Genomic DNA, 12728 nt, shown 5'->3' on the forward strand with positions numbered 1-12728 from the left:
ACTTTGGACAACAGATGCATACAGGTGTGTCACGTTGAACAGATGTGTTGTAATGGTCCTCAATTACGACAATATAATACAATGACTAATGATGTGTCTCCACTTAACATTGCCCTTCTGAATGATGCCAATATAATGTTGGTTGTTTACAGGCATTATAGTTTAAGACAGAATTTAAAAAAAATTAGGTTGAATATGACCACCTGTCAACCAGACCAAAAATGCCGTACTGCGCAGGTCAGCAACCAATCACCAAGATTAGTGGATATTTTAATGACATAATAGGCTATTCCAATTGAAATCCATACACCATGAGTGAAATAAGTTAACCTGAATGGATGACTCATTTTGAAATCTACTCTCCCTGTGTGGGAGATTAAGGTCATGTCTACCATACGGGGTGTATGGATTTCAACTGGAATTGCCCAATTCGCATAATTCTTTAACAAAACCTTTGCAACCGGGTTGTAAACCACAGTATACACTCACCAAAATATTCTAAACTGTGGAAATTAGCAATACTCAAATGATATATCCCTATTCCCAACCTTACCAATTTAGAGAATTTCTGGCATATCGTCAGGGTCCATTTCATCTAATTGCTTTTAAAAATACAAGGTGTTTCCACGCAAAACTTTACCACAAAATAATCCAGGAGGAGTCATATACAAAACATGGGCACGTCTGTGGTTATTCTAATTTTAAAGGCTGTGACATATTTCACTGAGATGACGCATTCTAGGTCTTACGATATCAATTATTTGAATGAAATGACGTGAGTCTATAGGTCTCGCGAGATGAGTGGACAGCTCCGTTAATTCGAATTTGATGGGAATGGCACAACACTTCCGCAAAACAATATATCGAGGGTTCAGAACCAGAAAACCGTAACTCACTATGACCAGCTCTCACAAAATGAACATAAAATTGGCTCCTTGCTTTCGTCTTCAAAATCAATATATTCTCCACGATGTCTTTTGTTTTCTATTAATGTTGTCATGATTGACGGACTGTATCTCTATAGTGCCCTTGCGACGTTCTGCTCATTTTGTAGGAGCAGGTGATTGTGAGTTAAGGCTTTCTGGCTCTCAACCCTCGATATATGATTGGGCTATTCCAGTTGAAACCCTTGTAGGACCCGACATTTTAATCTTGTGTTATTATAAATGGGAACGGGGCAAGGATTCAGAAAAAGTATAGTTTGACCTATCTGTGATATACGGTTCTCAAATTATAAGCAAAAAGGTCAAAGGTCAAGGTTTGACCTCTATAGTGGTCAAAGTTGAAAAATTACTCCGGTTGTTATCAAAATGGTCTCAAATTGTTCCTCTCAGCTTACTGTTCAGCGACAACCTGTAAAGTGTGCTGAGGCTTGTGGATCAACGTCTAGGCGTTGTGCCTGTGCGTAGCGCACTATAAATCACTACGCTTTTTTTGTAGGTTTTACAAGGTTGCACAGGCAAATAAATTTAGGTCAATATCAAACGTTACATAGACCTATTGACTGGTGTAATCTTGGGAAGCAAACTTCCTACATACATCTTATTATCAATTATTATGATGAGAGGAAGAATTTGAGACCATTTTGACAGCAATCGGAGCATGTTTTCAAATTTGACCCCTGTAGAGGTCAAACCTTGACCTTTTACCTTTTTGCTTATAACTTGAGGATCGTTCATCACAGATATCTCAAACTATACCTTTTCTGGATCCTTGTGACCAGGAGAACACGTTGGCATGGTATAACTCAATTTAAACAACTTTGAATTTTTCCCTGTATAAAGCTCGATGACCTCTATGGCGGCCATATTGGACACAATATTTTTGGCCCTCCCCCTAGAATTGTTCACCCGGCTGAATACTACATCTGAGCCAAATTTCACACTTTTCACAAAATTTAACAATGGTTTCATCATTCTGCAGCACTATATAACATTCGGGAGTAGAACCAGGAGTAGAAATCATATAGATTGGTACGTCGCTGGCGCGCGATTGCTAAATAATGTTCTTGACTTCAGCATTGATTGTAGGGTTGGTTTTTTTAGTTCTTTTAACCAGAAAGTTTACCAACGATATGTATTGTTGCTTCTAAAGCAAAAACATGACCGCTCACTCGCTACGACTAAACGTGAAACTTCAAAGTACACAGATGGAAAAGTAATAATATTCCATTCAGTATAATATACATGTATTGGAATATTGAATAATGTTGTGGAAATGAGAAACACAGATATTTGAAACAAAACTTTTGATTGTCCCAAATTAGCTTTCCACTTTGTCTGCCATACTGAGCCTAATTTGTATTTTCGTTGTAAGTTACTCGTATGTTATTGTACCGCTACTGATGTTGTCTTTGCCCAAACTACTCGTATTGGGCTATTCCAGAAAATAGGTGCACACCCCCTATAGAGGAGTAGATTTTCAATCAAAGAAATGTCCGGATTTCCAAGTTTGCTTTCTGAAAACGACTGGATTTCCAGTTGCCAATGTTACTGGAAAAAGCTTGGAAATCCAATCAAATGAAGGAAAAATTATGGAAATGTTAAAAATGAGCTCTCATATTGAGGATTTCTGATTTTAAACTATTTTTCTGCCGGATTTGTTTGCCTTTGGGCACTTTAAAAGTCTGGATTTCCAACAGTCACGACTGGACAAAAAGTCCGGATATCCGAACTCCTCTATAGGGGGTGTGCATCTATTTTCTGGAATAGCCCATTGCCCGATTTTTGTCACATTATTGTCGATGCATAATGTTGATACTTATTTAGCTACGGTAGCTAAGTTTTGCCAAATTAATTAGTTTTTTTATTTATTAATTAATTAACAGGGATATGGAAGAGGTCTAATTTTAGAAACACGTGGAAAACCGGAACACTCGAGGACGAGCATGGATCGGTATTATAAACCAAACTCACATGTGGCAACGCGGGGAATCGAACCCGGGCCACAATGGTGAGAAGCGAGTTAAGACCACTACAAAAACCCGGCCTCCCTAAAAACAGTTTGATGGGTGCCTATAAAATAAATACGTATTGAAACATTACATTTGTTTTAAATATTGTAGTGTTTTTAATACCAAACGTTTTGAAAAGGTTTTCAAGTCCTTTCTTGATCAAACCTAAAACATGTTTATAACGTTTGAAAAACATTTTTGTTTCCTGAGTGTCGTCTACAAAATACTTATCATTTTAAAAGCTACAAAATAATCGTACAGGTGGAAAACTGTGATTGATCAAGACTGATTTTTTACCAGGGATCTGCTACATGACAATGACCATGACCTGAGCTGACATCCAGGCCTGTCTAGACGAATACATTGAGCTGCTTTGTTGCTAATGTTTACTGATATATTTTTTATTTTATATATTTTTTTATTCTATATAAATATGTATTCTTCGACAATGGAAAACATGAATGCAGAATGAGTACAGCAAAAACATGTCATTAATATTCTATGGAATATATTTGGTGGAGTAAAATTATAAATAGCCTGATAGCTGATTATTTATTAACTTGTAGAATCGGGAATCGACAGGTTGTTGTTGTTCACTTCATATCAACTATTCATGTAAGTTGCTAATATTTCTGATGTAATAAAAGGTGTACGCAGATTACTCTTTTCTGTAGCTTTTTCATACAACTCGTATAGTACCTCTCCAAGATTGATGTTGATGATGTATTGGTATATTTAAAGATATGTTTAAGAGTTAATCCGAAACTGAATCGTATCTATGAGCTTCTTCTACATGTTCTAGAACATTCAGTTCAACTTCGGCATCTTATATAAATGCGCTCCCTTATTATTTTGGCAGAAGGAACGTAACATGGGTATTATTATATGTGACGTGTCATGTCAAAAGGAGACACTTTTGGGCAGGATCGTAAATGGAGAAATAGCCAAAAATCTGCCCGGGGTGATTTTTTTCACAATGTTGGTTTGTTGCGAATTTGTGATGTTATTAATGTTTAAAATATTGTCCGAGAGTTTCAGACCGGAATATAACTGGCATCTTGTATTTTTTGAGACATTTTCCAAGGTAATTCCTACTCTCAACATTGTCAATAATATTTTTAAAGGCCGATATCTCAATTTCTAATTTTATAATACCATAACTTACGAACTCAATATCTTCGCTTAGGAATGTCCGATTTCAATGGGGAAAACGGCGTTGTGGAGCAAACTAGCTATATTTAAGATATGTAAAAACCTCAAAATTGATAACCTGCCCAAAAGTGACTCCTTTTGACATGACACGTCACATATTTCAACAGGTTAGACGTATGTTGTGTTTGTGTCAAAGTACTCGTTATTTGACTTATTTCATTCGATTGGATTGGCATTTTTTACTTTCAATTACTTTGATATTAACTCTTATAATCTAGCGATGTACAGTTTTAGAAAACACTTTTTGTATACCAACAAGACCTATTGATTGATTTAGTCATTATGAAAATCCTAAAAATTAAACATTTTTGCACTTTTTTTTGGTAGCATAAATGTGCTAACATCAAGACAAAATAGAACATATTACATGAAATATCTGTACTTAAGTAGAGAAATTAGCTACGTGTATTTTAATGGTTCTTTAACTTTGTCTATAATGCTGTTGTCCTTTTTTTTTTCATATCAAAAATACTGAATGACAATTTTAGTGAATCATCTTTCACCTTTTACCCTAGAACTACGAAGGGAGGTACCACCCCCACCCCCGTCATAAAACAATGCGCATGTTTACGCCCAAACAACTTAAGCTAATCGTATATCCATCCTTTGCGCTCATTTTAGTGATACCATTTTTACCCCAGAAAGGGGAGGGGGTAGTGGGGCACACCATAGGTTTCTGAGGTAAAATCCATCATTTTCATTTCGCTCTGTAAAATTATAGTCCAAGATTAAGAAATATTGACTTTTCACTTTTTATTTATTTTGAAATATGCATTTCCTTTTATACTTAGGAGAAAATTCGTTGAAAATTGCAATGTTCGTGGAATTTTTAGCCGAATATAAATTTTGCCTATACTTTTACAGGGTGTGCTGATATTATGAAGTCATAGCGACGTTATGTGTGGAATGTTTGTACTTATTTTGGTGTCACTGGATAGAGAAGACCGATTAGCTATTTATATAACTGTCTATATAGTAATTTTTACCAAATATGTCGCTAGTAGTAATCTAATTTATACACAATTTTATTTTCTTATACTTTTGATGGGATAATTTTCATAATATTCTTTATGTGTGTTACATGCTGATAAAGTATAGTAGGTAGATATATGGGTAGGTAAGGTAGGTAGGTAGGTAGCGAGGTAGCGAGGTAGTGAGGTAGGTAGGTATGTATAGGCAGGTAGGTAGGTATGTAGGTAGGTAGCGAGGTAGTGAGGTAGGTAGGTAGGCATGTACTATGTAGGTAGGTAGGTATAGGGCCTAGGTATGTATGTAGGTAGGTATGTAGGTAGGTAGGTAGGTAGGTAGGAAGCGAGGTAGGTAGGAAGCGAGTAGGTAGAAAGTTTACAAAAAGGTGTAATATTATACATATACACATTATGACTTCTGTTTTGCATGTATAGGTACAGGGACGAGTATAGATTAATAATTGTTTTGTTGCTGTTTTTTTTTTGATTAACTTTCTCGGGGAACATGCACTGTCCCAATCTTGCTCAGAGACAGGCTGACGTGTGTACCTCTAAAAGAGTGATTTTATAGTAATTTCATTCGTGAACATGATACTCCAATGGAGCTTTATGGAATATTAAAAGTGAAAGTGGAATTAATATTTAGCCCTCTTCGGAGTAAAATGTCGTCTCATAAAGATTGTTAAATGAAGTCAAATTCATGGAGTCTCTCGAAAGAGAAAATTCGCCACACCACATTGAATTTGATCAACTTGAATTATGCACTTCATGAAGAGTAAATTTCGCTTTTTTTAGCTAGGTAGTAGGCCTACATATACCTGATTAATTAATAAAGCATGGTTTATCAAATGATTTAATTGTTTACAAGGGAGGGACATGAAACAACGGTTCACTGCTTAAAACAAGTTTGTTAAAAGATGCAATGAAATTAAGATATAGCTATAAGCTCGTGTAAAAAAATCATATACCTCTTGAAGAAGTGAAATTCAGTGAAAACGAGCATGATGATGATGATAACCACGGTCATTGCAGTCACCGTGATATGGCCGGGGATACGATCGCAGCTTTTCGGGTCACATCATTGGCAATGGACCGACGGCCTAAAAATTTCGACATTTCGGTCGTCCAAAATTTCCAAGCCGTAGACCTACTGCTGACCCTTTCGGTTTTAAACGGACCCTATTTTCAGAGAATATTTTTACAGGCATATTTATGTAGCGAACAGGTGGGCCGAATGGACAGGCCGCCGTACCAGGGCTCCAGGCCCTATTTAAGGCCTCTGTGTCTACGCCACTGACAGTGATATACATTCAGTGAGGCAGTCGGTATTACGAAGACAAAGAAAATAAGAAGCCCGGAGTAAGAAGGGATGATAGAATCATAAAATTACTTATTGCATGTCGTGTTTCAAATCCTGTGTACGGATACTGGTCATAACGAAGACAACTATGTTTCAAAGTGAATTGTTACTTACGAATATCTATTTCGTAGATTATTTGCATGGTTCGCGAGCATTGAAACAAAACAGCCCTATAGTTTTAGTTCTTTTCGATATTTTACATGTAAAGACATACCAATTTTATTGTTATAGTTCTCTCTGGTTAGCTCTGATAAATTAGCATTCGAATCAGGTGTCTCGCGCTCGATAATTTTATAGAAACCCTTTTAAAGGACATTATTACAGACTTAGAACATTGTTTTTGGGTGATATACGAAATGTACGAAATACACTCAATATTAAGAGAGCAATAGTTAGAATTTCAGGCTGGTAGATCATTTTACTATACTGGACTGAACACTGCTGAAGGTAAGGGTGTTACTTAAATGAAGTTATCATCATGACTTGTAACATTTTAACTCATTATCAATAGCTGTTTTCAAGTAATATTGTGCTGTATTGTTTATAGAAAGTCTCAATAAAAGCTTGTAGTTGAAAACTTCCTATAAGAACACCGCAATAAAGGAGCATTAAGCTGGTTGTAGGCGTAACATATACGGGGACGTTCAACGCTGTAGTCGTGTACACTCTGGCCCGCTCTTTTCCGCCTTATACTTTGGGGCAACCCGCTCAGTGCCGGTCAACATGACATGTGAAGTCCGCCTTGACCCATGCATGATTTAGAAAAACACCTGAATATAGCAAAATAATTTTGGTAATTAGGAATTCAATTGCTATTGTTTAAGACAATGGAACGCCAATTATACTCAAGAAACGTTTTGGGGCTGCTGGTTTAGACGATTAAATGCAGTGTTTTTACCGTACTTGCCTCACATTCGATGCATGGATGTCGGACTTGATATTTGCATTTTTTTCAACTAAAACCGAAGTTCTTTCGGTAACACCACTAACATAGCATGGACAATGTAAAATAAAATATCTGACTTCTCTCATAGCATGTTTAGGAATGGATAAATCATTGCCTTGAAATCTGGGCCCTATACTATCCTTGAAAAACAAAATTAAACACAAAATAGCAAGTTTAGGCTATACCGGTGCAGTGATACATGAATGATCTGCTACGAACAGTCGAACGGATTTCGTTCGCCATGTTTTACATGAAACGTTCATCCCGTTTAACACTGAAGAAAGTGCTTGTTTCGGTTCGTCCAATCGCCTTTATTTAGTATTTGTAAGTAATAATTAATGATTTTACCAGTTTGTTTCTATATCCTAATTATGTTAATTTGTGTCATTAAGGCTCTAAAAATACCACGATGAAATGAAACTGCGACTATCTATAAGCTGGTCGTTATACTATAAGCCGCTGCAAGTCGTCATAACTTCACGAACATATTGCACCGTTTTCCTAAAAGTAACTATAAAGAAACAGATTTCATGATGTCCTAAGTCCTAAATCTATATAATAATTATGATACGTATCCTGTATAATTATATTATCAAATATATGATATCTATATTCAACATGATGTTATTTTAAAAAGACGTTTATACTGATATATTTCTTAACCGTCACAATGCCCGTGTTCTAATATCTTTCGCATGTTCAATGGAAAATTACACTTTTTGCAATACCAAGTGATTACAAATCGAATAATTTGTTGTTAACTGTAAAGAAAGGCAATGTAATCTGATGCTAAATATAAATTTTTATTACCATTGTGTTTTTGGGTTTGTTTCAAACATTGTCTGATTGTTGATGTACGTGCAAAATGATGCCATTGCATGTGGTATAGGATAATAGTAAACTCTACAATGAAATACCATTTTCCTTTGTGGCGAAATACCCACACCACAGACTAATTTCTTTCATGTTCGTTATTGCATATTTAAAACTGTATCTCATTATGATATAATATCTAATAAATCATAAGAATATTTATTCATTTATTATAATATTCTGTACTTTCATCATAGACCTTTTTTGGAACGAAATCAATCGAACTTCCCTTCGCCCGTTTGCGATGCAAAAAGGATTCAACTGAACTACCGACAGAGAGTCAAAACACAACTAACACAATGGGATTGGTCACATATTCTTATTTTTCGATTTAACTTTGCCATGCGTATTTTATATGTTTGTATACTTTATATTATATTACTGATATTTAAACTTATTGCTTCTGCTTTTGATAAATCATAGCGTTGATTGCAAGTTAATTTCATAAAATCATAGGTATAATTATGACCATGCACTCATGATTTGTCTCCCGGGCCAATCGCGGACAGAACACAGCCCAACTATCACTCAGATTCAATTATCGAGGCACTGGTCCAGTGTGTCGTGCACTTTGAGCATTTACCGTCATACAACGAAAAGAATTCAAAATAATAGTTGTATACAATTTGAATATATTTAACAAATTAATGATAAAAAATGATAATTCGGGATTAAGATTTCTATAATTCATTTAGGAATAAATTCTTCACTCAGCAGACGACAAACCATGCAAACAGGGAAATATACTAGTAGTTCGACTAATCTTTGCTTGAAAATTGATGCTCTAACCGATAAGAAAACGCATGAGACTAAAGTATGAGAGAACTGATTTTTTTTCACGAATCTTTCACCTAAAAATCACAAATATTTCTTAGATTTAATAAACAATGTTGCACAACTGTAAACCAAAAGTGTGAGCATCGACATTTAAGCAAAATTAAAGAAATAGCGAATCTGAAATAACTCTTGATAATTGCTGTGTCATCCCTTGTCTACGTTTCCCGCCATTTTGTAAACCGTTGTCCATGTTGTCTGCATGTCAGTTTTCCACGTTTCAATACTGTGATAAGTTATGTGATTACGTATGGCAATAATATACACTTCTACCATGTTTCTTCATTGAAACCTTTGTAGCTTGTAATTTTATAACTTATAACAACAAGAACAACAATGAGCTGAATAGGCGACGGCAATGTTTTTTCTAAACAACCATGTTTCTTCAAAACTACAATCTAAAGATCACTGCCATTTTATAGAACAAAAAGAAACGATAACATGATTGGGTGACACAAATAAAATAATGAAATTTGCATTCAGTTTCTATGTCATTTTAATGCACTGTTCATTTTCTTTAGCATGTTCAGCAGTCTGTCTTAAAAAACTGCTGAATTTTAAGAGGGTTCAAACTTCGATGCGTTCATTAATCGTATCATTTAGTTTTGAATAAACAAGATAAAGGAAGAACATGTTAGAAAGCAGCGCAACCCATTGAGGTATTTGATTCGGGTGCACGAGGTCCCTCGTTCAACTCCCGGTGGAGGCAAAAATCGAATTTATCTACTCTCCCCATTACTGTATGTGGGGCAGATGCATTGGGTGACAAAGATCTCCAAGTCAGTTCCGATCAGGGTACCCCTGGCTGTTTGTGCATCCTACCTAAAATGCAAATGACCCCAATGGAAATAAGCTTCGTATAATTCGTGGGTTATCCTTGGGCCATCATTGTTTTTACAATCATCAATAACAAATGAAAGTGTGATTGATTTAGCAAGATCTTCATTAGGTATTGTTCAAAATACTCTATACCCAAGTCCTGAATTGCACATATCACCATGATTACATAGCCTAATTTCAATGTACAATAATTTAGTTTGGATATACACTACAAAAACAGCAGAGCAATACTTAATAAACACTTAATAAACACTTATTTGTACAGTGAATGTATAGGGGGTGTTAATTTATAAACACTAAAACAACACTACAGCGCTCCACAAACTCAGAGTATTAGACGTACAATATTGTTACATACAATATCTAGCAATATCTAGCAGAAATATATTATCGATTTTACGTCATCAAACATTCGTTAGAACTTAAACATTATTGGCAATAGAATGGCAATAGATTAAACAACGTAGATATGTTACATACAATGGGCTATTCCAGAAAATAGATGCACATCCCGGGTGCACACCCCCTATAGAGGAGTTCGGATATCCAGACTTTTTGTCCAGTCGTGACTGTTGGAAATCCAGACTTTTAAAATGTGTCCAAAGGCAAAAAAATCCGGCAAAAAAATCCTCAATTTGAGAGCTCATTTTCAACATTTCCGTGATTTTTCCTTCATTTGATTGGATTTCCAAGCTTTTTCCAGTAACATTGGGAACTGGAAATCCAGTCATTTTCAGAAAGCAAACTTGGAAATCCGGACATTTCTTTGATTGAAAATTTACTCCTCTATAGGGGGTGTGCACCTATTTTCTGGAATAGCCCAATATTTTACGTACAATAAAAAGTCTGAATACTGCTTTAAACACGTAAAAATATGAAGATGTTTAAAAGCACACTTTTAAGTGTTCAAGTGTTTATTAAGTGTTGCTCTGCTGTTTTTGCAGTAAATGAGTAGCAAGGACGGTCAATTAGTTAATTCGATCTATATATCATGCATTAAAATAAAATTGAATACCCAATTAGTACCGAGCTTTAAGGTTAATTAGCAACTATTTTAAACTGTTGCGATTTGGTAGTTTACAGGATCTTGCGAATGGTATTGAGCTTTGGCAAAAATTGCATTGATCATTTCATAGCGAGTGTGTAGACTGTAGAAGAATTCAAATATCACAGATATACTTTTGTAGGTCATGTGGTTCTTGAGTCATGTTGTAAGTCATTTCGTCTATTGAAACTTCTCCACGGAGGACGTATGTTAATAGGCTCTGAAGTTATACAAGGAATAACGTGAACAATCTGAATATGAGCACTCATCCGAGACAACTCGATATGCATTCAAGTCAACCAAGTACTACTACAGCACACAGTGCACAGCACATAGAACCCGTTGTAACGGTGTTTATGAGGAACAAGGATGTCGTAGGATACTTATCACGAGAAGACTTTAAAGAACAAGGACTACAAAACGAAGAAGTATATTTGGCTTTATGTAAGGTGATTAGACAGGAACATATAATAGGAGTCCAAAGGATTGGTGGCTTATGGCGGCTGTACATACAGGGTACACCCCGCGTGTGAAACTACTGGCGGAAGGAGTGAACATTAGAGGTAAAAACATCCAAATACACCAAGACAACCCCTTCCTCCGTGATCGCACAGACACAGACACAGTCATTGTTCGTGTCTGTGAAGTGCCCCTATCAGTGGACAACTCAGATATAACTAAAAAGATACTCTCTTTAGGTGCGAATATTGTTGGGGAGTGTATGCATGAAAAACTTCGTGTCGGCGGTGAACTTGTAAATTGCCTGACGGGCAATAGAAGATTTGTTATCAAGAAACCCGTAAAACCACTTCCAAGATACATAAATGTGAACAATTTCAAAGCCAAGGTATACCATCAAGGTCAACCACAGATTAAGGATGTAGAGTGCAGCCATTGTCTAGAAAAGGGACATTATTGGGTTACATGTGGAAACCCGGAGAAATGTAAAGAATGCAGACAACCAGGACATTCACTTGATAGTTGTCCCCGAAAGGAGCAGAATGAAAATGTAAACAAAACTAATGCAGTGGTAAATGATCATAATGCAATAGATGAGCAACATGAAACGAACCAAAACAAAATGAAGGAGCAGAAGCAGCAAGAGACACCGTCTCATCTGCCAAAGACACCAGCCCTATCTAATCCCACCCCATCGCGAGACATGAGTGAAAGCAACAAATCTACTAAGGCTAGCAAGCAAAGTGTGCTAAAACTAACTGCTGGCAAGATTGCAATCACCAGGGATCCGAACTGTGATAGAAACTCATCTGTGGGAAGGAGTGGGTACAAATCTGACCAGAATGAGACAGAATATTATAGTAATAATAGTTCAGATCTATCAAGCGATCAAGATCATTATCAATATTCCAGCTTAAGTGCCAAGTCTCCATCACCTGATCAACAAGGTGCCAAGAGAAAGCAGAAAGATAGCAAACAGAAGAAGAGGAGAAGCAGAGGATCAAGTAGAAAAAAGTGAACAATATAAACAATAGTTGAATGAATTTCCCATCTACTTTCAGAAGCATATGTATAATGTGCATTTTCTTTTGTTCTCTTTTAGAGCTTAAAAAACAAAAAACAAAAAACAAAAAAAAAAACAAGCAGAAAAGCAACAAAAAAACCAAAACAAAGTATGTATATAGTATATAATATGTATAAGGTATATATCTGTAAATAATTATGAATTCGTGTAATGT

This window comes from Amphiura filiformis, chromosome 14, assembly GCF_039555335.1.
Source record: "Amphiura filiformis chromosome 14, Afil_fr2py, whole genome shotgun sequence".
Lineage (NCBI taxonomy): Eukaryota > Metazoa > Echinodermata > Ophiuroidea > Amphilepidida > Amphiuridae > Amphiura > Amphiura filiformis.